This window comes from Salarias fasciatus, chromosome 13 (genome assembly GCF_902148845.1).
Source record: "Salarias fasciatus chromosome 13, fSalaFa1.1, whole genome shotgun sequence".
Classification (NCBI taxonomy): Eukaryota; Metazoa; Chordata; class Actinopteri; order Blenniiformes; family Blenniidae; genus Salarias; species Salarias fasciatus.
In genome coordinates, this window is record NC_043757.1 from 18,569,832 (window position 1) to 18,596,215 (window position 26,384).

General features: G+C 45.5%; 1 protein-coding gene across 4 annotated transcripts in view; it reads left to right on the top strand.

Annotated features, from left to right (window-relative positions):
- Positions 1 to 330: 330 nt before the first annotated feature.
- The window catches only part of zmiz1a (zinc finger, MIZ-type containing 1a), a 107,681-nt gene continuing 81,627 nt past the window's right edge, over positions 331 to 26,384 (top strand). For 2 of the 4 annotated variants that reach the window (XM_030107475.1, XM_030107472.1), the window contains exon 1: positions 331 to 539. The gene's annotated coding sequence lies outside the window, so the exon portion shown is untranslated. The remainder of the gene's footprint in view (positions 540 to 26,384) is intronic. The other 2 variants (XM_030107471.1, XM_030107473.1) reach the window with 1 other exon arrangement.

Here is a 26,384-nt window from a genome sequence, read left to right on the forward strand (position 1 = left end):
ACCACATACATAATAAATCCTCTGGAGGTGCACATCTTGTCCTGTACAAGGTTATGAGGTGTTTTATGAAATACCTGGTAAAATGGTGACACTGCAAGAGGTAAATAATAAATAGTTGAATTGAACGTGAACTCCTGGTTCGATGGCACAAGGCAGGAGTGGCCAGTGGCGCGGAGATGATGAAGATGATGATGATGGTAGAGTCAGCCAGCTGCAGTCCGCTCCGGTGTGAAACGCGCAGTTTAGCGCGCGCACACACGCGCTGCCCACACGTCGGCGGCGTCCCTCCTCGGAGATCCGCTCCGGGTTTTCACCCCGGCCGCAGAGCACGGCTTCTCTCTGGTAACTGAATAGCCAGTGTAATCTGACACTTCAACTTGCCGTGCTCTACGGTAGTTGATTCAGTCACTCAGTCACACCGTCTCCGGAGCTCTCACGTCGCCTTTGTGAAGTGAAGGCAGCGAGCGGAGGCGAGCGCCGTAAACACGAGGTTTTTGGAGGAACAATACGCGCCTCTACGCGCCGGCTCTCACGTAAAAGTAAGTTTCGCGCCTGGTTATCTTTTTTATTGTTTGGTTGTTTTGCAAAGCGGGGGGGGATTGAATGTGAGAGCGCGTGTGCGCGTGTTGTGAGGGTTTGCCTCCCGCTGGACACACACTACCTGCTAACAATAGGGTGACCTCCGCGGAACCTTTAACAGCCGCTGCTGAACTCATGTCAGAAGAGGGCAGATTCCGGTTGCGTGATCCGTAACGGAGCGCGTTTACGCCGCCGTAATAGCCCAGACCTTGAGCTGGTGTATCCTGTGCTTTGTGCCGCGCTGGAGCCAAATAGCCAAAGTCACAGTGTCTGCAGGATTATTCCGGGGGAGCCGCTCGGACAGCAAGACACCAGGAATGCGTTTATAACGGAGTGATTGCAGGGTTTTTTTTTTTTTTTTTGTGTGTGTCGATCAGCTGATGCTAAACTGAGAATGTATGTCACTTAGCTAACAGTCTGTGTGTCTGGGCTTGTTAACTCCCTTCAAGGCTATTATCGGCTACCTGTTGTAATGCAATTAGCAGACATGTCCATATGCTACTCCCACTATGACCTGTGAAACAGCGCATGCAGTGCAGCCTCGCTGCTGTTTGCTACCTGGACTGATAATAGGGATGGTGTTTCCTGGGATCAGTAAACACAATCAGGGATCACTCAGCAGAGATCAGTTCCTCTCGGTGTGAGGTCAGTGGGACCTTCAGGGGCCACTGTGACTCTCTCCAGCAAACTGGGCAATAGTTGAGCTTGCACAGTGCATTTAAAGGGGCTGTTAAACAACGCTGAGGCCAGTGTCCACTCTCACATGTGTGCACACACCCACCTTTCTTTAATATCTTACCACAGCAGGTCCTTGATACAGAGCTGCAGTGCCATATTATCTGGAGCGGGAGTGTGGATGAGTGGTTTGACTCGGTGCAGCCTCCTGCCTGAAGTCTGGTGGACCCTCCCTGTTAAATTCCTCCCGTCTGGATGTGAGGCCAGCCCGGACAGAGTGCAGAGGAGAGGGGCTCAGGAAGGAGGAGGAGGAGGAGGAGGAGGAGGTGGAGGTGGAGACTGCTGCTCTTTCATTACCGTGCACCCCGCTAGAGGACAGCTGAACTTTGAGAATGGTTGAATAAGAGCCACTGAAAGGTACAGAAGTTAAAATGAGCACGATAGGAGTGGATTCACCACATCCTCTGAGGCTCTTTTCTTTCTAATGACAAAAAAAGTTCACATATCTGATCTATAACCGTCCGCATCTTGATGAATTTGCTTTTATTCTCGTTATCGTCCCACCACAGGTAAGATAACATATTCTGTCAACATAGAGAGCAGATCAGTCATTTTTCAAACACCAAAGAGCCCCCAAATCCTAAGAAATCTGACACAGTTTCAACTAAAATTAAACATTACAGACTTAAAAGAGCCTCTGTGTTCATTGCAAGAGTATTGCATTGGATTGCAGGTGTATGTTATTGTGGATGTGCGTGTGTGTGTGCGTGTGTGTGCACTTCCTGCATGTGGGTCTAAGAAAGTGTGTAAACAGATTTTTGGATGGGTGCACCCTCCAGTGTCTCCTTCCTCGGTAATTTAAATTGGTGATGTAATGAAATTGTTTCAGCAGCAACACTAGTCAGCTGCACCACGTTAATTAGTGCCGTTCTACGTTCCTTTTTTTTTTTTTTTTTTTTATGTCTTCCTCCCGACAAACCAAAGCGGCATTAAGTCATCTCAGAAAATCATGAGAAGGCACAGTCATTCAGAATGGATTACCTGATAAATTGTGAAAGAAAGAGGGCAAGGAATTAAAGCCATCTGCAACTGTTTGAAACTTGGATGTGTGTGTGTGTGAGCGTGTGTGTGTGTGTGTGTGAGAGAGAGAGAGAGAGAGAGAGAGAGAGAGAGTTTTCTTTCCTTCTGTTGTCCCTCCTGGGGCCTCTCTGCAGCCAGCCTGCCAGGCTGCGAGACAAGACAGAAGAGTGTCTGATTCACTAAACAGGCTAAAGGCTCCAGTAGACTCACTTTGAAATCAAATTTGGGTGTTTTCAAAGGCTTCTTAAGACGGTGCCGGGCGCAAATTCGAGCATGCTCACTGAGGCGGGATTGTTCAGGCCCCGATGCCAGATTGTGAAGGAGCTTTTGCTGGAGATGCATCGTGAAAATCTTTACCAGAGACAGAGCGATGCTCTGGCAGCGCTACAAGTTGCTGCAAAATATGAAGGAGAAGATGGATGTTTGTATCCAACAGTATGCTTGCTCTTCAAACCAAACAAGGAGACAGAATGTAGAGATTACTCTCCTCTAGACACATTATTTGCCAATATGGCTATTAAAAATACTAATTAATTGTATCAGTAAGAGAGATAAAACAGATCCCTCATTGATTTGAACTGTATGTCTCAGTATTGTTCTCTTGGATCTTTCATGGATTGAATCGGCTTCAAACACATGCTGCGATGTTTCAGCATGCTGATATTACCAGAAAGTTGTTGAGGGAGTGAGTGCACCTTGCTCCCCTCTCCCTGAACCTCTCTACAAAGCACTGAGGTACCACTGATTAGGAGTGCATACTGGGGGGGAAAAAAAGCCCCAACTAATTGCTTGTGTCTGAGTAATTAGCTTTTTGTTACTCAGCAATTTACCAAGTTGCACAGTCTTTGTTGCTGTTTACCGCGCGTCGGCACAGCTGCATCCTGCTCCGTGCTTAAAACCTGGCAAACGTTAATCAGTGTTTTGACAGCCTGACATTTCATCTAGCTGTTGTTTGAGGAGTATTGTGAAATGCCTGCTGCCTGTTCACTTGACACGGATTCTTGTAGTCTGGTGTCTCGCCACGAGCCCAAACCCACCCACTCGTGTCCAGAGCAGAAGTCGGTCTTTGTTGCTGTCTCTTTCTCTCTCGCTCTCTTTTTTCTGTCTCGAATGTGGTTCAAACTTGGCAGTGCTTTTCATCTAAACCCAGCCTTTGTTGTCACTGTGCCTATTTCAGTCTTTTTAATAAGGGAAAACTTGCGTCGCCTCAGAGCGTTTTTAAATTCTCATTTTGTGAATCAGAGCTTTAAGGGAGTTAGAATCTGAAATGCTCAGGTTGAGCCGCGGATGTGCCCTTGTGTCAGATACTTAACTGCTTCCTAAACGTCGCTGTAATTCTACCCATAAGTCCGCAGTTAAGCGCTCTTGGAGTTAAAACCTGGTAATTGCAGTGTAACTAATACAGCGAAGATGAAGCGGCCGGGCAGATGCGAGTCATCCCGCCGTGACCGGTCGAGATGACATCAGTTTGGCAGGAGGGAGCAGAAATGGGCCGACGCGAGGCACCGGGTATAAGAAAACCCCAATTCCACATGCCTGTCACCAGCTGTCCTTCGGGCTGCGGACTTTAAGCCGTGGTTCGGGTCTAAACGCCTGAGGTGGCAGAGAGAGATTAGGGAGCCATTGCTGAAATGCTTAGGTGAGCCCCTGAGCAAGGCATGTAACCTCAAGTAGATGCAAGCAGCTTTGGTTGGTGACTCAGTTGTTGTCAGGTGCTGCTGTTTACACCCGTTTGAATTACATGTTGCGCTCGTTGCACCCTTGTACTCTAGTTACATGTCTACAACAATATCACTATTTGTGGTTGCTTCTTAGAAATCAGTGCTTTTTCATTGTCTGTCAGTTGTTGACAGTTGTCTATTTAATCCAGACAAAACACTAACTTTACTCCGGTTTCTAAAGAGCTGTAACTACAACCTTGAGCTCTGCCAACATCACCAAGTCCTTTAAGTGCATTTTTTTTTCTCCCCCATTCCTGAGACAAGAGTAAAACAGAGTGCAGAGAGACGGAGTGAGTGGAGGGAGAAGTTGCTGGCCCAACCCTGTCACAGTCTCATGCATGTTTGATTTAATGTTCTTTGAGGAACGAGTGCAAGGGGACATCACAATGGCCATGTCCTGTTCCCATCCGTCGTGAGGCTGGGGCCCTTGAATCATAAATGACACCCCAGCCTCACCAGGAACAATATGAGAGTTGGAGCCCGCACAGGAGGAACAAAATGTTCCCTCTATCCGTCCATTTGCCCATCGCTGCCGCTTGCACTCAAGACTTCTCACCATCTCAAGCAATTACCCTCAGGTTTTTCTCTTTTTTTTCTTTTTTATGCTGCTGATGAAATCCTCACAGAGCCTTTTCTCAGCTCCGTTTGTGTTGTTGAGATGCACAGAGAAAAGGGGAGAGATTGAGAGGAAAAGAGATAGTATGTGTCTGAGTGAGTGGCGTTGGCGTGTGTCTGTTTGGCTTGTAAATCCTGTTTAAGCTAAACAAACTCATTGTCCTCATCCTCCAACTGTGTGCTTTGTGTGTGTGTGTGTGTGTGTGTGTGTGTGTGTGTGTGTATGTGTGTGTGCGCTCCCCTTGTGTTCCCCCTTTTCTCCTCGTCTCTCTCCCTCTCCTTTTGAGTTGTAAGTACAGTCGCTAATTAGTCCCCTCTCCCTCTTCATGCTGGGTCAGTGGGTTTACGGTTTCCTGCACTGATCTGCCGTGTTTGCCTTGTCCCTCCCGACGCCGGAGCATGCCTGCGAGCCGGCGCCGGCTCCGGCTCCGGCCTCCTCCAAGAGGTCTTCACACCTTACATAGCGCCCCACATGGGTTCATTTTGCCAGACAGCCACTCGCAGGAGCGCGCCCGGGCTCTCCCTCCCGCGCGGCTCGAGTTCACGCCAGGTATTAGACCAACAAGTCCGACAGAACTGCGCCTGCTGGGTTGAGTCAATAACCTGTTATGTTTCCAAACAACAGCAATGCGATTTGATGGAGGATTCCAGATGATATGAATTAATTTCAGACACACTTTAGTTACCCTCCTCACAGCATGTCGCAAATCTTCCTAGCTTATAGGCTATAATGAATCATTTTCTAAAGATAATACACCACATGCTGTGTTTATAATATCATTTGTGCTATAAACAGTCTCTTGTCTAGTCGGCACTGTTGTCTGCCGAAGTGTTCGCCGATGCTGATTTTCTGGTGGAGGTTGCGTGGGAGACGCAGAGTGATGGCAGAGATTCCATGAAGGCGGTCGAATTGTCTCCAACATGGCCTCCAGGGATACATACTTCCTTGTTTTCTGACAAAGTAAATTAACTGGGGCTCGCTAATGCAAAGGGACAGCGTTTCCATTCTTCGCCTGCGATATCAGTTATGAGGGAGAGACAAAGTCGTGCAATGTCTGCTCTCGCATAACGCTGATCCTCGCACATGCAAACACTGCAAAGGAAGAAAAGCCTCAATATTGAACGTTGGAATTAATTTTTTTCTTGTAACGGTGGCTCAGTTTTTTGGCTGCAGACAAAATGTTGGTTTCTCTGTTAATGATGCCTGTTGTGGAGGGCCCCTTTAAGTCATATATCGGCATATAATCATGACCTTTTCTGCCTCACCAAAACTGCTTTCTTGACATTGCTCAGCGTCAGAAAAAAACTCTTTTTACTGTGTGCAGTGTGCTTGCCCACTTGGTGCCCTCCACGCCGTCGAGCCAGGCGCTTTCCCAGGGTTCTAAGGACTGACATCCCTTTCATTTTCCCGCCTGGGCAGCTCAGATAAAGGGGCATATTTTAAACCTCTGTGTGGATACACCAACTGTAAAAAGAGACGTGCTGGTGGGCCGGAGCTGAGCCACGGCATTAACTTCACAGGGAAGGAGAAGGATGAAGAGGAGAGAGGGGTGATGAGGACGGAAACAAATAAAGAACCTAAAGGCGAAAGTCTGCTTTATTAAGCAGCGATCTCAGCAATTTACAGTATATGGTGGGAAGTGATATAGCCGGCTGCAGCCCTGACTGTGCAAATATCCTAAACATTATCTGCAGTTGTTCCGCAGATAGCCCATCTCTCTTGTTTATCCTTGGTTTATTACAGGGGCAATGTGTTTCACCACTTCTTTTTTTTTTTTTTTTTTTTTTTTTTTCCGAACGTCCCCCTGTTGTGTGTCCTCCAAGCAAACCACAGCCACGGTGGAAGCCGTCGTTTATCATATCAGTAATGAGAGCAGGGTAATCGTGTGTATTCCGGAGACAGCAATGATACACTGCTTGGCGCTTGCCAGGGATCAGCCTCTAAACAATGTTTATCATTGTCTCCCTGGGCTCTTTAATTATCTACAAACATTATTGACAAACCAGCAAGTGTCCCTGTGTTTTAAGGCTTCTGGGTTCGTCTTTACAAATATGTGCAATAGAGTGAGCGAAAAGCAAAGTGATTTAGGGGGAAAAAAAAAAAAATCGGTGCTGTTATACAGACTTCCATGTGCTGTACTCTTTCTGAAAAGTATTTTAATGGCAGCCATTTGTGTGAAATATGATGGAGGAATACAAGCTGAGTGAGATACAGTGAATTTCATCATCACCAGATTGGATGCTTCATTTATTCTCACAGCCACAGAAACCCGGTTAAATTACAGAGTGACAAAAACAGGCGTTTAAAGCAAATGTGGCCAACCTTCTGCTAAAGTACCTGTCAATTCCTGCTGATTCACTTCAATAGCTGTTGAAATATTTGAACAGCTATCAGACCAAACCCCAAGGTTTTATGGATATAAATGTGTGGTGAATAAAACCTAAATGCTAAGTGAATAAAAGTCATTAAAAATGTCTGTCTCTGATAATTCATGGGTCACCCTGAAGAAAATGAATGCATTGACACAGTTTTTAAAGTTAAAACAATGACAAAGCCATGGACTTTGTCAGACTTATTATGTTTTAATGAAGAATAACAAACTTTGGCGGCTAATCTAATGCATTTTAAAAGTGTTGGACTCGTAGTCCAGTTAAAGCAGTGACAGCCGAGCTTAGGACGTGGAGTCACATTCATCTCGTGCACATAAGGACGCGACCTGCGTAATCGGTTCTCAAACTCCACGAATTGACCAGCAATTGCCCCTATTTGATTACCCACATGGAAAAGACCACAAACTAATTGCCGTGATTTATGCAAATCAGCCACTGCGGTTGCCATGGTAACAGATATACAACACACACACCGCTGTGGTTATGTGACCCCAGGGCTGGGCCACATGGCCCAAAAAGTTTCTACCACAGTTTTACCACAAATAGGATTCTGAATCAAAGTCAGTCACAAACTGCAACACAGACACTTTTATTATAACCTCCAGCTGCACAAAATAAACATGTGAATTCTCCAGAAAAATGATGGGGGGGAAAAAGTGGAACACATTAAAAAAAAAATTCATGTTTTAAGGGTTTAAACCAGAGATGTCAAACTCATTTTAGTTTAGGGAGAAACTAGAGCGGTTCGGGCCAGTGGAATGACAGCACAGTAATGCACAAACATCCACAAATCCAAATGTTTAGTAGAAATAAGTAAATTACATGCACGAATATATAATGTTGATATGATACAATGGATTTTGGTGCAAAACGCAGTGAATTGTCTCTTTCTGTCCTGCTGAAATTTAAAATGCAGCAGTCACTAAACTTTCATCTCACGGGCCAGACTCGACCCTCTGGCGTCCCGGTTTTGGCTCACGGATCATATGTTTGACACAGCTTTAGCCTTATTTGACATGACCTGAAACATTCTACATATTTAAAGGTCAGGGGCCTCGCTCAGTCAGATTAAGCTTTAAAGCACCGGGTGCCATAACAATCACTGAGAAGCCAGGAGAAGATTATACATTCATGTGTGGAAATTTACTCCTATTAGTAATGTATATAATTACAGCAGGCCCTGTGCTTCGTATTCACCCATGTCTCCCTGATCGTTCAAACTGGTGTTTTCTTCTGAGGCAGAGCTGAACGTAACTACAATGACAGAATATATGAAGACAATGCTCCCTGCTGTCTGAGGCAGAAAGCTCCGGAAGGGGTGAAACTTCTGGTCAAAACGTCTTTTACGATCAATAAATCCCCCATGATGGACAACCATATCTGTCTCTGAGCTCCCATGCCTCCACCTCTGGCAACCGCCTTTCACACTTTTTCACAGCATTTAAGAGAAATCATTTCAGAACTCCAACTTCATTTTGAAATCATCCTCAATTAGAATTCATGCATCTCGAGTCAATTTTCAAGTTATAGATCGAGCAGAAGGAGGTGATGGTTCTTATTATGAGCTCCTCTATGTCTGTTCCTCTGTATCTTATACAGATGTTACACTTCTTACCCAGAATGCAACATTTGCCTGCGTGCCCCAGCTGAGTGGGGTTTGATGGATGGGTTGACGTTAAAGACACATGTGAGGAGATCACACATTTCCTGTCTGACTTCAGTAGGAGGGTAGGGGCTTGAGGTGGTGGTGTTAGTGTGTCATGCCACAGCTACACCTGCAACATCCTGAAGCTGTCGCTCAGTCGCAAGAAAGTCTGAGCTGGTCTGCGATCAGCAGTCACAGAGCAGACTCTACAGCGCGTTACCAACTCTACACACATTTTAGACATGCGCTGCTACCCTCTGCTCCCTGCCATGTCTCTATAATCACCTCTCTCTGGTTATCAAGTCAACATGTCGGTGTAACGGGAGAGGAGGGGTGCCTCCTGATGACTGCGTGAAATCACCTTTGCAGTGTTGTGTGTTTGTGCATGTAGAGGGTGTGTGAGTGTGTGTGTGTGGGTGCGTGAGAGCTTAAAGAAAGGGAAGTGGGGGTAGCAGCAGCAGCAGCAGCAGCAGTGGCAGCGGCAGTGGCTTGGGGTGAGGTCCTGCCCTGATTTTCTCTGGAATTCCTTTGTTTTTGGAAGCCAGAAAGGGGGAAACTGAATCTGCGTAGCCCGAGGGTCTCTGCTTCTCGAGAGTTCTCCGCACACATCCCTTCGCCATCTCTGATGGTTTTAAGGCTGGCTCTCTTTTCAAAGCTTGCGAGAGCCAAGGTGTTTTTCACATCCAGCGAAAGGAGAGGGGAGGGGAGGGGAGGGGAGAGGAGGGGGGAAGGATGACTGCACCAGGCAAACCGTCTCAGGTCTGGAGGGACCGGCGCTTCTCAAACAGAAATTTGCTCCGTGTTTCAGAGCTGCAGAAATGAAAGTCAAATGCAGATCCTGTCACTCAGGGCACAAAAGATACCTTCCAATGAATATGGATGAAATACACAGCAGCAGAAAGAGGACCTTTAAAAAAAAAAAAAAAATTCAAGCAATAAGGAAACAAGTGTTGCAATGATTGCCTAATGGTCTCCATTTTTAATAAACTGAGGGTTTTTAATTATGTTTCTGCAGAAAACGCTGAGGCTGCTACACAAGCGTTTGCAGCTCCAGCAACCTGAAAATTTCACCTCACATTCATGGCTCATTAAATCTGATAAACCACGGGTAATGGTGTTAAATTTGTACAAAGGTATCTCCATTTACTCTGTGCCACAAGTTTTCCGTGACCAGATCCTTATCTGGTGGGCTGTCGCTTTAAGTAACCAACTTCCACAAAGCAGAGCTTTTCCCTCTCGTTTGAAGGGGGCTCGTGTTGAGTGAGGGAAGGGAGGGGGGGGGTGAATAGGCTTGTTGCCTGCCTCTATTGAGCCAGCCTCATTCTTCCCGGTCCCCTGGAAGGGTGGGTGAGTGGCTGTGGAGGTGGTGGTGGTGGTGGTGGTGGAGGGGGGGGGGGGGGACTTCAGAGAGGTGAGGTGGCAGAGGAAAGGGGAACCGGAGAAGGGCGAGGAGGTTTGATCACGTGAGGAGGAACAGCGTTCATGCTGGCCCCTTTCAGGCTGTCACAGTAAATCTGTTTGACTTGTCACTTTCAAAATCATTACCAAGGCTAAAAGCCTCTCTATTGGATTGTGGTGGAAGGGGGAGGCAGCAGGTTTCCTTTGTGCCTTCGTGATGATGATGATGATGATGATGATAATCAAGTTTGTTTCTGGCCATCCTGCTGTGAGGCTATAATTAGCTCCCTTCTTCTTTCTTCTTATCATGTTTTTTGTATGATGGTCCTCAGAGTTGAGGTGAAGTGGTGAGGGCTGTTTGTTTGTTCTATGGTAGCACCTGACTGGAGGACCTCCTCAGCAGATTCAATAACGAAGCTCATGTAGTTTTGTGTTTTTACTTTCAGTTATCTTTGCATACATTTGTCGCAGTGATTTTAATTATTTTCATGAGAATAATCAGACGGGGTCCCAATTTATACGATCGCAGGATGGCAAAACCTGGCTAGACTCTATGAAACATTTTACTTTTCAATTATTTAGAAATTACTCACCAGAGAAAAAAAAATTAAAGGAAAAAAAAGGAACTTTATTAGTAATTTTAGCATTTTTTCAGCTTTCATATTAAGCTGGTCAACATAGAGGCAGTCACATACGAACATTTCACTTCTACAGATAATCTTGTGTCAAAAACTGACCCTAATTTAACCACAACAGTTTAGCCTGTGGCAGGAAACCCACACATGTACATGCAAACTCCAAACAGAAAGACCTGAAGCATGAGGCGAGAATATAAATCATTACACCACTATGTGGCTCTGAACAATGTTTGCAAAACTTCATTCAGTATTTCTTTTGAATAAAAGTTTCAACACGGCTGCTTTACACTGCTCATAAACCTGCTTCTTTCTTGATCCTTTTGATTTGAACCAACTGTTTTTAATTTTTAAATGGTAACAGAATGTTATTGATTCAGCAGCACCTTCAGCATATTTTCACCGTAACTTGGTATCTAAGTATATCATAACTTCAAAAAGTTGCAGTTAAACTGTAGCTCATATTTTAAAAGTCTTTGTAGTTAATCCACTTTTTGCACACTGGCTGACACGCACCCGTGATTGATCCGCCGCCATCGATGAAGCCACTTGTGTGGAGTAGCTACGCAGAAGTTTATTTTCCCGCTGTCTGCTGAACTGTTTGCAGAAAGGCGGTGATTTAGTGCGTGCGAGGCTTCCAGTTCCTCGTGCAGGTCAGGCAGGGTGAAAGCAGCTGCTTGAGGTATGTCTAAACTTGTAGCATCACTTTCTCAACCAAATAGTTCGCTGACTGACAGAGGGACGACAGAGCACATCTCGTCCCGGCGATGAAGTCTGTGTGATGCGACGGCTGAGTCTGAACTCCTCTCTCGCTCGCGCCATCCACCTTCTCCTCTGCTCTCGCCCCTCTCTTGTCTTCCTCTTTCCCCCCGCCTCCTTTTCTTCTTTGGTGAGTGTGCCAGCAGCACTCGTGCCTGGAACAGAGCGCCGGGGCAGACATCTGTCGCGCAGCGTCCCTGATCTGATCTGTGGCTCGGAGCATCGGGGTCACGGAGGGTAGCAGCCGCCAGTCCAGACGCCGTGGGAGACAATCTGAGAGCTCCATCGCTGCGCTTGGGTCCTCCGTCTTCCTCATTAAGATTCACATTGCACAGACAACACATATGCACACGCCCACGCAGCCACACCAGGGTATTGGGATGTTTGTCGTCCGTCCTTTGGACCCAGTGGCGCTCCGTCAACGCGCCACATCTTCCTCATTGCGCCGTTCGCTCCCGCAAAGTAGAGGAGAGAAGTGTTGCCATTGTCAAGTTGTTTGTCAGCCGCGGTGATGTGCAGCTGATCTGAAAGGAGCACTCTGACAGTTAAACCGGAACCTGGCGCCTGGGGCAATGCCATTAATGACAAAACCAACGACAGAATGAATAAGAGGGTGCTAATTGCAGCTGTTTGGTTTTGTTAGCGGGAGTGTAGCGGCGGATTGACACACGCTCTCTGCCAAGTTTGATACTTCACATACCTCCTTGAGAGATTAATGGCCGCATATCGATCGAGCATGCTGTTTTGACATTTATTGGTATTGCAGCAGGAGCTTTTTTTTTTTTTTTTCTCTCGCAGAACAGGTGAGTTCATGCCAAGTGGCACCGCCGGCAGACGCTCGTGGGAAATGTTATAGAGGCGCCGATTTTACAGGTTATAGCTCATTCGCTACAAATTACTGGCAGTGTATTTTACTTCTACATACATTTTCCGACATCTTCAGATTGATTTTCTGCCTTCTAGGCAGCCATTTGTTTCCATTCATTCCACTAAATTATGAAGTTTGAATTGCAAGCCTCAAATGAGACGGCTAATCCATCACAATGCACCGAGTATTTATTCGCCCCTAAGTTATGTTATCCGAATGTTCTGACGCAGTTGAAAGACGACTAAAAATCCTCCCGCTGCTCTGTTTGAAGACGCTACATCAGATATTTGAGAGCAACCTTTGTAAAGACAGAAACGACTAGATTTGCATGCTCTTTTTCGCATCTGTGTTTACTCACTTGCCATTCTGATTTGATTTTCCGACAACACAGCCTGTCAACGCGGCGCTTTCTCAGCTTTCCACTGTATGGAGAGTTGTGACAATAGTTCCTGATTGTAGTTTTCACTGTCACGCAATTGTAGGACACATTGCAGGCTGTGATGAACTGTCTGTCTTCGGGGAGACTCAAGTATCTCCGTATCATCAAGTTGGATTTCATTACGGCGTCTGAATGTTTGGAGAGCAGTCAGTAAATGTGCGGTTCTCTCTGAGATATGATCGGTAATAACGTAAATAGAGTTTGATGTGTCCGTAATCAGCTCGACATGTAAAACCGCGAGCATGACAATCGGATTGAACTGGAACTTTGTTTTCATTTCTTGATACAGTCTGACACTGTGGCAGGAAAGGGAATTTTTTTTTTTTTTTTTTTTTTGAACACTAACAAATCATTGGTCTCTTAGTGTCCTGTCAACATGATTTTCAGTGCACACAGCAGTGTTTAACTGCAGTGGTTGAGAAGAACATTCAGACTGAAAGAATGCAATTTGAAATGAGAGAAACAGCATATTGGAGTATTTTTGCAGATATCGGGGATGCGATGTGTCCAGCCACTGATGTGCATTTAAAAAGAATGTGTTCAAGCATTTAAAATACATAGATAGGTAAGGTACTTTATTGGTCATTATACAGTGAATGTACAATGAAATTTTGTTCTCTGCATTTAACCCATCCATCGATGCCACTGAAGCATTCCGTATGGAGCAGTGGGCAGCTGCGGGGAGCGCCCGGGGACCCATCTCCAGATGTGGAGTCAGGTTAATGGTCAGAATCACCTGACTGGAGGATTGACCTATGGTGCATGTTATCGGTTGACGGGGGAAACCGGAGATCCCGGAGGAAACCCATCCAGACACGGGGAGGAACATGCAAACTCCACACAGAAAGGCCCGCACGGTCCGGGGATTGAACCTGGGACCTTCTTGCTGTGAGGCAAGAGCGCTAACCACTCACCGTGCTATATATACTATATATATATATATATATATATATATATATATATATATATATATATACACTATATACATTATGTGGAAAGTCTTTTATGTTTTTACCTGGCATGCCATATGTCATTTGATGAGCATTTAACATTAGATTTTGGGCTAAACCCACTTAAACTGATGACACATGCATTTTATATGGTGATAGTCAATGCCTTATATTACATTTGCACGTACTGTTAAAGTAAAAAGTTTCACTATAAAAGATTTCACTTCAAATATTACACCGAGATTTGTATTCAGTACTGATCCACAACTCTGTGTTTAATGTTCAAGCTTGCATCAGCTGAGATTGATATTGTGCTGATAATGTCACACATTCCAGTTTAAAGTTTCTGATGTGTAGCAGTGACAAAAATGTCACTGATGCTCTATTAATTAATTAATTTTTCTTGTTGTGCGGGTTTTTCTGTGGTTCTGGCAGGATGGCGGTATCTCTAGTCTATTGTTAAAGCTCTGGTTGTCTCTTTTGTTTCCTAACTGGTGAGACAGCTGTCAAAGAGCAAATTTCCATCAGATTTTCCTTTTTCCAACAATTTTAATCTGTTGGAGATCCTGGCTAAGTAAGTTACTACTGTGTAAAATTCAATACATATAAATCTGCAAAATGTGCAGAATGCTTTCTTCCCTCTAATTGCTTAATTCACAGTTTGTCCGTGTATTGTATAAGAAACTAAATGCTAAATCCACAACCATTTAATTAGACAAAACAATGGTCTTTAGGTCCAGTGTCTGTAGCAGTGTTCCACCTTCCCAGGAGAAATGTGCCTTTTGGAGAGTGTATTGCATTTTATTGTAAAGTGGAATGATAGCGAGAAATCTGAGAGATGGAGAGAAAGAATGATGACAAACAGCACAGCTATGGTCCATTGAGATAAAGCAGCGTCTGATGACCTGAAAGCCTCCTAAGTCACCAAACGTGAAGCCGCTTTGATTCAGCTCATTTAGGGCGACTCAGCAAAAACATTTAAAGGCGAGCATGTGTTACAAGTACAGACACACACATGCCCCTGTTCCCCTTTTAGCATGAATATCTCAGCATCTTGTTTACTTTGTATGAATTCCTGCGATGGAAATCGGAGCGCGATTAGAGACGACTTTTATCTTCTGAAGGATAATTGACCTGTGACAGTTTATTGGCAGGAACCCAAGTCTGCGATGGCTTCATGCTCCCAACTGGAAGGCCTTCTCAAGAAAGGGAGACAATAAATGTTTCTATTTTGTCGTTACAAAGAGGTTAAATGACCGAGCTAACAGAATCAGCTCTTCAGTCGCAGTGCTAGTTTAAGATCACCTGACCCGACAAACCGGTGGGCCAGTCTGCTCTGGCTAGTCTATGAAAACGATCTGTACTTCAGATATCAGATAGCATTTCACTGAGCAAATATTAACTTGCTGACTCTGTGCATTAATTGACTTCGCTTACTGTACCATAGCCAAAGCTCACAGTATGCTTACACTGTGTAAATCTCTTTCATGGGTCCATGTTGGCACTATCATAATCTACATTATCACAGCAGTAATGAGATGCATTGCAATGACACATCTTTTATGCATTAATACATTTGAAGTCTTTGCAAGTAGAGCTAACATAGATGCTCTTTGCTGATGGTCGGCAAATATTGATTCATTGATGGATTCAGAAAAAAGGCGAAGAGAAGAGTGACAATTGCTGTATTTGATCCTGAAAGTGTCGTCTTCAATTTACTATTTTTGTTGCAATCTTAAAGAACAGAGAAAAAGCATTTCTTTACCCAAAGAATGGTTATTTCTCAGTTTATTTTAAGAAGCGTCCTCAAGGTGTGCTAATGGTTAACACTGTCACCTCACATTGACGGAAGAGCTATTCTGACTTGCTGTTTCGTGTGTGATTGTTTGTGTGTGTGTTTGCACTGTGCCAGCCCTACACTGCGGTCACACAGCTCCCTGTGACCCTGACCTTAATGAACTGGCTACAGGAGACGAATAGATGGACGGGAAAATGTACCGTACTTACTTTTCATATGCGGCATTGCCGTATACTATATATGGACCGAGCTGTAGGATGTTTATACACCTGTGGCATGAAGTGATTAAGTCACATGTACACAAAGAATTTTTGGACAGTTCTATACTCCTGAATTTCTTGCAACATTTTTGGAAAAGACCTTTTCTGCTCTAACATGACAGCCTGAAGCACATGAAGCAGCGCTGTGGAATCAGCGGACTGGCCCGGACAGAAACCTGACCTCTTCCCCATCAGTCACCTTTGGGATGAAATAGAGATTGTGGGTCAGACCGCCTTGTCCAACATCAGTGCCTGACTTCCTAAATGCTTGAATGAACAGACACATTTTGTTTTGTAGAAAGCCCTCCAAGAAGATATTACAGCTGTAAAAGCTCCTTATTGCTCCGTATTAAAGTGGAGGAATCTGAATGTACTGTTGATGCAGTGCCGGCTGGTTTAACGGTCAGGCTTGTGGACAGTTTTGTCCTCTTTCATAGCGCAGTTAGTGCACTTCCAAGATATTTTGCTCAAACATTTGTTTCCCAGCAGTAATTTGTTTCATTGAAAAGCTTTGACGGTAGCATTTTATCTACTTAATTCGGTCTTTGTCAGCCTCACCTGTGCTTTGTGTTTACCTGCAAAGATCAAGTATAATATCAAAGCAGTGCAGTTTCACAGACTTGGTCAGACCATCTATTCGTCATTACATTTCTTCTTTTTTTTTTGTGTGTATTTGAGTTAAAGTAGAACACTGGATCCAGATGCTACCTGCTCAGTTTTTGCACCTGAACTTTTTCCAGCGGCAGTCCTCCAACCTAAATCCTCAGTGTCCTCTCCTTTCTGCTGCGCAGCGGCCTTGAAAAGCTGTTTTACATCGATGACAGGCAAGGTCGGAACAGTGAAACAGGACAGTGCGAGAGAGAGAGAGAGAGAGAGAGAGAGAGAGAGAGAGAGAGAGAGAGAGAGAGAGAGAGAGAGAGAGAGAGAGAGAGAGAGAGAGAGAGAGAGAGAGAGAGAGAGAGAGAGAGAGAGAGAGAGAGAGAGAGAGAGAGAGAGAGAGAGAGAGAGAGAGAGAGAGAGAGAGAGAGAGAGAGAGAGAGAGAGAGAGAGAGAGAGAGAGAGAGAAGGGTAGGGGGTGGGTGGGTCGGCGTCAGCGTAGAGAGAGGCAGGCACTGCAGCTCTGATGGCGCACCACCCGCTACTCGGCTGCAGCTACAAATCAAACAGAACCGAGTCGCTGCTGGCGCTGCGCCATGACACTGATCACTGGCACACAGCACACTGTCAAAACCATCTTGATGGGTAATTAGGGATACTCTATCATTTCTGCTATCACTTAGCGGCAACGCTTATGTAGTCTAGTACTCGTATGTCTAATCTGTGTGTGTGTGTGTGTGTGTGTGTGTGTGTGTGTGTGTGTGTGTGTGTGTGTGTGTGTGTGTGTGTGTGTGTGTGTGTGTACACACTCGCACAAGCGTTGGAGGCCAAGTGTGGGATTGTTTGAAAAGATGCTGCGAGGATATAAGTACATTTTACACAATGTACCACAGGCAGGGCGGTGGACTCTCAGACAGGCGGATCAGTCCGAGGCATTAAACTCTCGCTGAAACTCTGCTCTGTGTGTGTGTGTGTGTGTGTGTGTGTGTGTGTGTGTGTATGTGTGTGTTTGTGTGTGCGTGCGCATAACCTTGTGGTTGTTTAAAAGGTTAGCAGCAGTGTTATGGCTCTTTGTGAGTGTCGCTGATGCACATCGCGTCCTGCGTGACTTTGAGCAGACTGGCCTCGCAGCTTTCCAGAGCGAGGCAGCTCCAGCTTTGAACACGTCTGTATACACACACACACACGCACACCCACACACACACACACACACACACAGACACACACACAGACACACACACACGTGCGTGTAACAGAGTGAGAAAGAAAGTAATAAACGCTGCCTGGCAAAGCTGTTTCCCCCCCCTGTGATTTAAACATTTAGAATTTTCCCATTAACCCTCATCACTCACAAGAAGACCTCTGCTAAAATGTCTACTTTTACACTTAGGCTGTGAACAATTTTGCAATTTGTGCTGTTATTATCCTAATTTGCGCACGCGAAAATGAGAGAAAGGGAGAGCACATTGTGTGCCCTTTGATTAAGTGGGATGTTTGAATGTGGGTCCTCCACCTTCAAGAGAGATTTGATACTTGAGGGGTTGAAGTGTTTTTGATGGAAACTCCATTAATGATTGATAACAGGAGGAGAGCGGTTATCTCCGTGCTCCAAAGCCATCAATTATTAAAAAAGCTCTCTCCTTGCATTTTGGTGGCACGTAAAATCAGTCACCATCTTGAAATCTTGAGTTGATAATATCCGTCATAGGAATTAGGGCTTTACATTGATTTTTTTTTTTTTTTTTTTTGAACTCTTTTCATCTAGGGTTTGTTGTGCAGTTTGAAGGAGCACTGTAAAAAAAAAAAAAAAAATGCTGATCGGAGTTGTGGTGAAGGGAACTTCCCGATAGCAGCACAGTAAACCCCAAAGGTGTTTGCAGCTGTATTGATTCACTATAAATCCAGAGTAGTATAGTATGCAACTTCACTTTTTCTCCGATTGTTGTTTGTAGAAGCCACTCAATCAATTTTACTCTTAAAAAGAAACAAAAAAAACCCAACTTTTTGGAGTTTAGTGTAGTTTAACTTTTTTTTATGAAATGAAGAAAGGCATCATGTGAGAACTTGTTACTGCAGAAATTTTTTTTGTATCCAAAAAAACTCATTTTGAGGTCAAGCATTTACTTTTGCATAAACAACATTTGCTTTTAAAGTCATAAATATTTGCATTTATTGTTGTTTTTGATGTACTGGATGTGTGCATGTGGGCATACATATTGATGTTTACCTGAAGCTACTGGCTCACAATTTTTTTTTTCCGAGCAAATAAATAACATGAAGCTATTTTCATTATATATGCAGTTTACTGTTAATAAAAAATAAAAAAAATTAAAAAAATACAGCACAGTTCAAATGAATGATAAAATGCATAGTGTGTCTGTAACTGCCGCGTGAATTAGCACCGGAAAGTGGATTTTATGCAGCCAAAGCCACTGTTTACTAAGTTGTTAAGACTATTCCTGGAAGTATTTTAACTAAGTTAAAATGTTTTGATTCCTCATAAAAAGCATAACCATGGAGAAAACCACCGAGCGCTTAGTGTCAAATAAAGTTACAGCGGCATCTTCCCAGCTGCATTCAATTAAGCCTCCTTTATGCTGAGACATCTGCACTCCCGTGCGCGTTTGGACTCGATCTTGAGACGGTTCCCGCGCCACGCCGCGTCTCGTTTCACCGCCGGCGTGATTCAGTTTCGTGTTCGTGTCGGGAACGCTTCCGCGCACACGCCACATGTCGAGTGTGTGATGCTGAAGGACGGAGACGCTGGTTGAAGTGATGCTTGAGATCCGTGTCAGCCGGCGAGCGAGCGAGCGAGCGAGTGCGTGTCGGCGCTTTCGCTGGAAGTTCTCCGGAGCGGCGTGGAGACGAGCTGACAGGCCTGCGGGCTCCTCCGTGTCACTGCCAAGGCTTCCCACCAGCCCTTGCGAGGGGGAACTCTCTGTGTTTCCCACACAGGGGACCTGATTAAGTCTTCATGTTGCATGTGGCAGCCACGGAGCGGGGCGTCCGGACACTCTGCTCCTAGTACTCCGAGTGCGCTTCCAGGCACGCGGGAGTAGATGTTTTCACGAGGCTCTGAGTGCTGGTGGAGCCTTTCTCAAGCCAAGGTAATGATTATTGGCTTACATGCGTGTAGAGAATGGCTGGAAGCACTTCTGTTGAACGCTGCCCTGTTTTTGCATCATCTGAGTGACACCCTCATTTACTGGTGTCAATATTCAAGTTATTCATTGACTACAAATGGAGCCCTGCAGCACTGTGTGTGCATTTTTTTTTTTGTTTCTTCCTCTAATGACAGCCTGAGTCTCTCAAGACCAACGGGGAGAAAGGATTATGGAGATATTGAAGAGAGCATCAGAATGGAGGGGATCTAAAGGCCGGGGACAGTAAATGAAATGCAGCAACAATAAAGTGATAGCTGCGCTTATCTGTGCTAATCGGTGTGTCTGATCACAGCGGTGTGGTAGCATGTGCTGCCCGTCTCGTGTCAACAGCGTTGTATTTACATAAGCTGTTTCCTGTTGGCCGCGGCTCCTGTCCTCCGAGCAGCAGGTCCTGCAATGGCGAGGCAGTGTGTGATTAGATTTACAGATGGAGATTAATGTGACCAGAGTTAATAGCACAAAGGCATAAATCACAAAGAAGAGGCTGGAAGCATTCTGCTTGACCTTTTGAATGGTGATAATGATGCTGCAGACAGATACGCTCCTGCCGGCGGCTGCAGGGCCGCCGCGCCCGGGGTTTAGACAACACGGTCGTAAATGCAAAAAAATGTGCACGTGTGTGGGGTTAATAGGTGGGTCTGTCAGTGCCGCGGTGCATTCACATGGCGTGTATGAAGCCGTCAGAACATCACACGCCGCAAAGAGGGCGACTAAATCACCCAGTTGCACTCGGTGTATCAGCGCACGCACAGCGGCAGGCTAATACCTGGCGTTTGGGCTTTTTCTTCAAGGGGGAAGTGAAACCTGTCTGTGTGTCCGTGTGGCCGTCTCCCTGTCTGTCCTCACGCCGCAGAGCATCAGCGGGGTTATTAGAATAGCCCTATGGCTGTCACTGATAAGGCGTGCGTGCGTGCTGCTACTGACAGCACTGCCTGCCTCGCCTGCGTGGCAAACACAAGTGGCCTGGCCGGGGGATTACTGCCTGCTGCCATTTCTGCTGATGCCTTTCTTTATGTTATCCTCTCCAGTCAGATGTGCAGCATTTGAATAACTTGGCTGATGTTGTAGAAATGAAACTCCTTGAAAAATTTCCACCTGCATACAAATGAAGGTGCGCGGACAAAACGCCCGCACATGTTTAGACTTTCTCGCTTTTATTCGTCTCGCAGCCTCCCCTCTTTTCTCCCCTCCCCTCCTCGCTCGTGGCCGTAACTGGTTATTTACATGCTCTGTCACTTACTGGGAGGAGTGATGCTGATGGGTTAGGAGGCTCACTAATCCACTCGGCTGCTGTCATTAGAGAGAAGCAAACAGACTATTACCACCTCCTCCTCCTCTTTCTGCTCATCATAAGCCTGCCTGAACCTCACACATACACAAACACTGACACGTGCACACACACACACAGCTGTGATGGAGAGTGCCTCTTGTTTCTTTAGCACTGCTGAGTGGAGCCCTGCTTTGGTAATTGATCCTGTTTGGTACATGGGGAGGGGGGGAGAGCGAGACAGGGAGAAGGAGGCAGGCCTTAAGTGTTGTCAGTTTGCTGCATTAATTTTTCAACCGTGGCCAGAGAGGCTGGAGGGACGAGGTGGGGCCCGCTGCGGAGGAAACAAACTGTACCTCGCGCCGCAGACGCTCCCGTCACCGTGTGTCGGTGCTCTTTCAAAAATATGTTCCTCTCTGTGAGACTCAATTATGATTCAACTGACTTGTCCACTCACTCCCAACCTCCTGCCGATGACAAATTTGTTTTCCTCTTGTCTCTTTCTCTTCTCCGGCTTATAAATAGCTTTCTGGTGGTGACTTGGCTCTGACTTGTGCATTTTTATCTGGCTGTTTTTGCGATTCCCTGTGCTGCACAGTGAGTACAGTTGATAATAGACAGGCCTCACTCTGTGATTTCTGAAGCCAGCTCTGGCCCTCTGGTCCCTGACTCACTGATGAAGTCAGAGCAGCGCAAACCAAGAACCAAGCTGGAACATTCAGCTTTCTTCACTATTCATAGTATAAACTACCGATTTTCTTCAACTACACCTTTTCTGCAATTGATGAGAGTTTTGTAACAATGCTGGCCGGTGGCTTGGAAACGAAACTCGGCGGGGTGGTTGTAATGTCCGTCGGAGCCACAATAGGCGAACATTTCCATGAGTCATTAAGAGGTGCTCAGAGCCACGGAGGACGTCATTACTGACATTTGTTGCAGATATGAGTCACATTTTTTTTTTTTTTTTTATTTTCAATTTAATACTTGACACATTTTGTCTGGCGTCTCTCATCCTCGTCTTCCACCGGGTTGCTGCAGCTCCTCGCAGACGTCACGCAAAGAATCTAAAAATGCTTTGTGACAACGCTGCGCGTAAAACACACTGTGGCGGAAAAGCTGCCTTCAGGCTTCGCACTAGCAAAGGCATGATCGGTGGATTCGCAGCACCCAAGTCCAACGCTTCTTCCACGGATGGCGCTGGATGTGTGCAGTGGACTGAACTGGCTCAAGTTTTCCTGGCCAGCAGCACACTTTGTCTCATTTCCATCCAAAAGACCACTTTATAGCACAACGCTAAAAACTGATGACTTGTCCATAACACTTTCTGTCTGCATTTGCAAAAAAAATCTCTAAAGGCTTGGCATCAGCACTCAAAAGAGAAAATGATACACACTCTCACACACTTATATATATATATATATATATATATATGCTTGAAGGAAAATGCAAGCATTAAGACCTCTGTGCATTATCACACCACAGGGATGAAGTGGTGCTCATCATCACGCCAATTTAAATAAATATATAAACTAATAAACTACTGACAATAAAGTCACATTCTTAAAGGACTATTCACTGTTTTGAAATTGAAATAAGTTCAACGGAAGATACATTACTAGTTAATATAAATGTGAACACGCTGGTTTGAATGTTCCCTATGAATGTCACATTCCATTCTTTTGTTCTCGTGCACATTGGAATATCTCTCTGGTATCGCCGTTACACATTAACTGGGCTGCCAGCACTGTGGGGATCAGTCTAATGACTGAGGTCAGCTGAAGTCAGATGAATTAGCGGAAGGAAGATGCTCTATAATCTGGATGGCTCTTGGAGCTAAATACAATAGGAAACAACAACACATGAGCTGAGATAAACTACAAAAAACAAGGTGTCATGGAGATAAATAGTTTATTTACCAGTGCTACTGCAACAGGTTTGGCGGACAGCCTGATGTTCATGGTCTTTGCAGATGGACACCACACTGCTGGGTCAGGTCAGGGTCGTTTAGGGCACGGTAAAGGGGATTTCAGTGAAAACGTAACAGAGCAGCTCCTAAGCTGACACTGATAGTAACAGGCTAATAGCAGGTGGTGCAGAGAGGCAGCAGCACTGCGGCGATCCAGCTGTTTCACATGCTACAAAAGCAGCAAGTAAGGAGAACTGTCAAGTGTAATAAAAAAAGGATGATTGTTACGATGATTTAGCTGCATTTCAACCACATAAACTATTTACATTATGCTCTTTACTATACTGTATATACTACTTACTTCGTCATTGTGCTTTGATCAAATAGAGAAGTCGAGGTTTTCCGGCGCTTTGGATCCGTCTCGCCACAAAGGCTCTTCTCCTTTCCAGCGCTGTCTCAATGAACCCGTTTACAGTGCAATAAAGTGCCATGAAAAATGGCACAAGTTGCACCTCCTCCATGTTTACAGAGTATGCCAGGTTCTCCATTGCTTATGTGGCGCGATTGTCGCATGACTTTGGTCTTCTTTTTATTTCCCCCCTGGGGAAGCTGTTGTACATTTACGTTTATTGCTTTTTCCCTAAGCCTCCAGTCGAATTTGAGTAATACTTCTGAGACCTCAGACTGGTGGAAACACGGGGAACGATGGTCACAGGAAACTTTTTAGCTTCTTGAGGAGGAGTACTGGGAACTAAAGGCCCCCTGCCATTTCCACAGTCTGTGCCGGTTGTGCCACAGAAGTCCCAGGAGCCACCTCATGACTGATATATGGACTCAGAAATCTTTTTGTCCTGCTTTGTTGTAGTTTTTGAATGTTCAGTTCATCATCAGTTATCTAAGTGTTATGATAATGACACGTACTTATACTAAGATCTTGTCAGCAACGATATGAGTAAAAGGGTTCAATTATAGAAGTTACGATAATATGTGTATATGTACTCTGTAACAGTGGATTTTAACTTTTTTAAACATTGAGATTTTGTCTTTAAACCCCTGAATTCACTCTGCACACACTTAGTGACTCAAGCGATAGTTCTACAATTGGTTTAAGAAATTTCTCAATAAATTTATCTTCTTAAATCCAGATTCTTAATCTCTCCTGACTGCCTTGAAGGTGCCCAGATTTTTTTCAGTTCATTCATTTCTCACTACTTTTCTCTGATTGCTTGGTAATCTTAAAGCCTCATGAGTTAACCGACATTCACAGGTTTGTTTTTGGTTGATTAAGTTACGAAACCAGATTTAATTTTAGGGAAACGGGAATGAAGGAAAAAGTGTTTTCAGTTCACTTGGATTTTTCCTCCACCACAACAAAAACAGCGCGACGTTTCTCAAGTATTCGGTCTGAGCCGTTCTGGAAATCCTCTGTTTTCGTGGGGCAAACAGTCCCGGTTCAGTGTGGGCGAGCATTATGACTCAATCCCCATCAAGGCAGCACGGCAAACATTGTAAAAGGCCGAGCCGGATCAGAGATAACCTTTGTGATTTACAACCACTGCCAGGTCACGCAGGTGAGAGTCCTCTTGTTTGTCTCCCTCCTGCTTTGTCCCATCCAGCAGGTGTGTTTTCTCTCAGAGGTTGGAGTCCTCTCCGCCGCCCGCCCATCGTCTCAGCCCGCTGCCAGCCTAGCTAGCCAGGACAGGCCTTATTCCACTCCAAAACCATGATTGCATTCTTGAGCTATTCCACCCCCTCCTTCAGAACAAGGGCCCTCTGCATCTCTCTCCCTTTCAAGTAGAGGCTGCTGGCCGCAATTCCCCCTTTGAAGATGTAATCTTGGAAAACACAGAGACATCTCCGGGATTATCTTAAATGTCTTCAGTATGTCAACAGCCGCCTTGCCCCGCTCGCAGAGCAGCTCCGGCCGTTTAAGAGGTCGGCTGCGATGACAGCCAAGGAAAATGCCGCACCGCAGAGGTAATCACAGGGTCAACTCCGCTGACTCCATTCAGGGCCGAACTCCCACTGTTAAAACTGGATGTTAACAGACACAATGAAATGATGTGTTTCCCCATGCGGCGAGGCCGTGTTTGCAGTGGAAGGTAATAGCAGGCGGCGGAGCGCTCAGTAACAGATGGCGTCGGTAGGTGAGGTTCATTTATGTCACGGCATTTTCCGAAATGTTATGACAATGCAGATTGTGCAACAACTTAACTAAGCGTACACAATAAGACGAGAAGCATGGCCGGGTAAGTCACAGGAGGGAAAGTTAGCATACACCAAATTAGAGGCACATAAGTGGGCGCTCCTTGAGAAGGATCTTGACTTTGTAATCATATCAGATGTTATCGAGGGAAGATTTTAGGAAGGGTAAGTGCTTGGAAACTAAATCAGAGAGAGGCTACCTAGGGAACACGTTGTTATCATAATTACCTGCTGAGCGACGACTGCAGAGCCGGTGCTGGCATTGACGCCGAGCCGCCCTCCTCCCTCGCCGACAGGGCTGTGTTGTGTGGGCTGCCGCCTGCTTTGACATCTCTTTGTGCTCTGCACCATGTGCGTTTTCCTTCAGGTTTTTTTTTTTCTTTTTCTGTTTTCGTGGAACACAGTTCGTAATATTGTTTTGGTGAGATCAGGTTGGGCGATTGCGGACGGACTTGCGTCAGTGGCGTCCGTGCGGGTGCCGGCAGGCCCCGGGGCAGGACCGGAGACCTCATCGTCTCCGTTTCAAACAACAGACCGCCGCTGCCGCCACACAACGGCCCTGCCTGGATGGAGTTTTTTTTTTCTCTTTTACAATACAAATGATCTATCTGAATGAAATGCGGACCCGGCCTTCTCACTGTTGGCATTTAAACGGCAGGAAATAACAGATGATGATATCAAGAGTGGGAGAGAGTGAGTGAGAGGGAGAGACCACTCAAGGAGGAGAAACACTTGACCTGTTTGTTTTGGGAAAATGGTATTCCTCTGCTAATTTCCTCCTGATAAGTATCTGACAGCTCATAGTAAAGTGTTTTATCTTGGCTGGAGGAAAATGGCTTCTCTCGCTCGCGGCGCCGATCGATTCCAGAGTCTCTGCTGCTTGCTTTAAATTGCATTCTCTGGATTTTAAAGTTCCTCTATTTGCATAGAGCCAATCAATTACATATATTAGCCCACTGCTTTTAGCTTAACATGGACTTTTCTCCCTCCTTTTCTCCTCACCTCTCCAGATGCGGCTACACATTCTCGCTCGTTCCTCTTCCACGTAGCGCCATTGACTGCCGCTTGCCGCGCTGGGGGCATTGATTTCCGCCGCCCTGCCTCCCTCTCTCTGCTTTAACAGTTGATGAGTTGTGTTAAGACACCCAGGGACAGCCCTGCCTCTTTTAAGGAGATGAGGTTGGCTTTTATAGCCCTCCTGCTTCCCTAGCCTTGAATGATAAGGTGCGCGTCTGTGTGTGCATGTGTGTATATATACAGTATGTGTGAACACACATGCACGCACACACACACACACACACACACACACACACACACACACACACACACACACACACACACACACGCACACACACACACACGCACACACACACACGAGCGAGTCTGTCAGTATGACTTGAGCAGCCACTTGAGACTAGGATTCCCCTCAGGA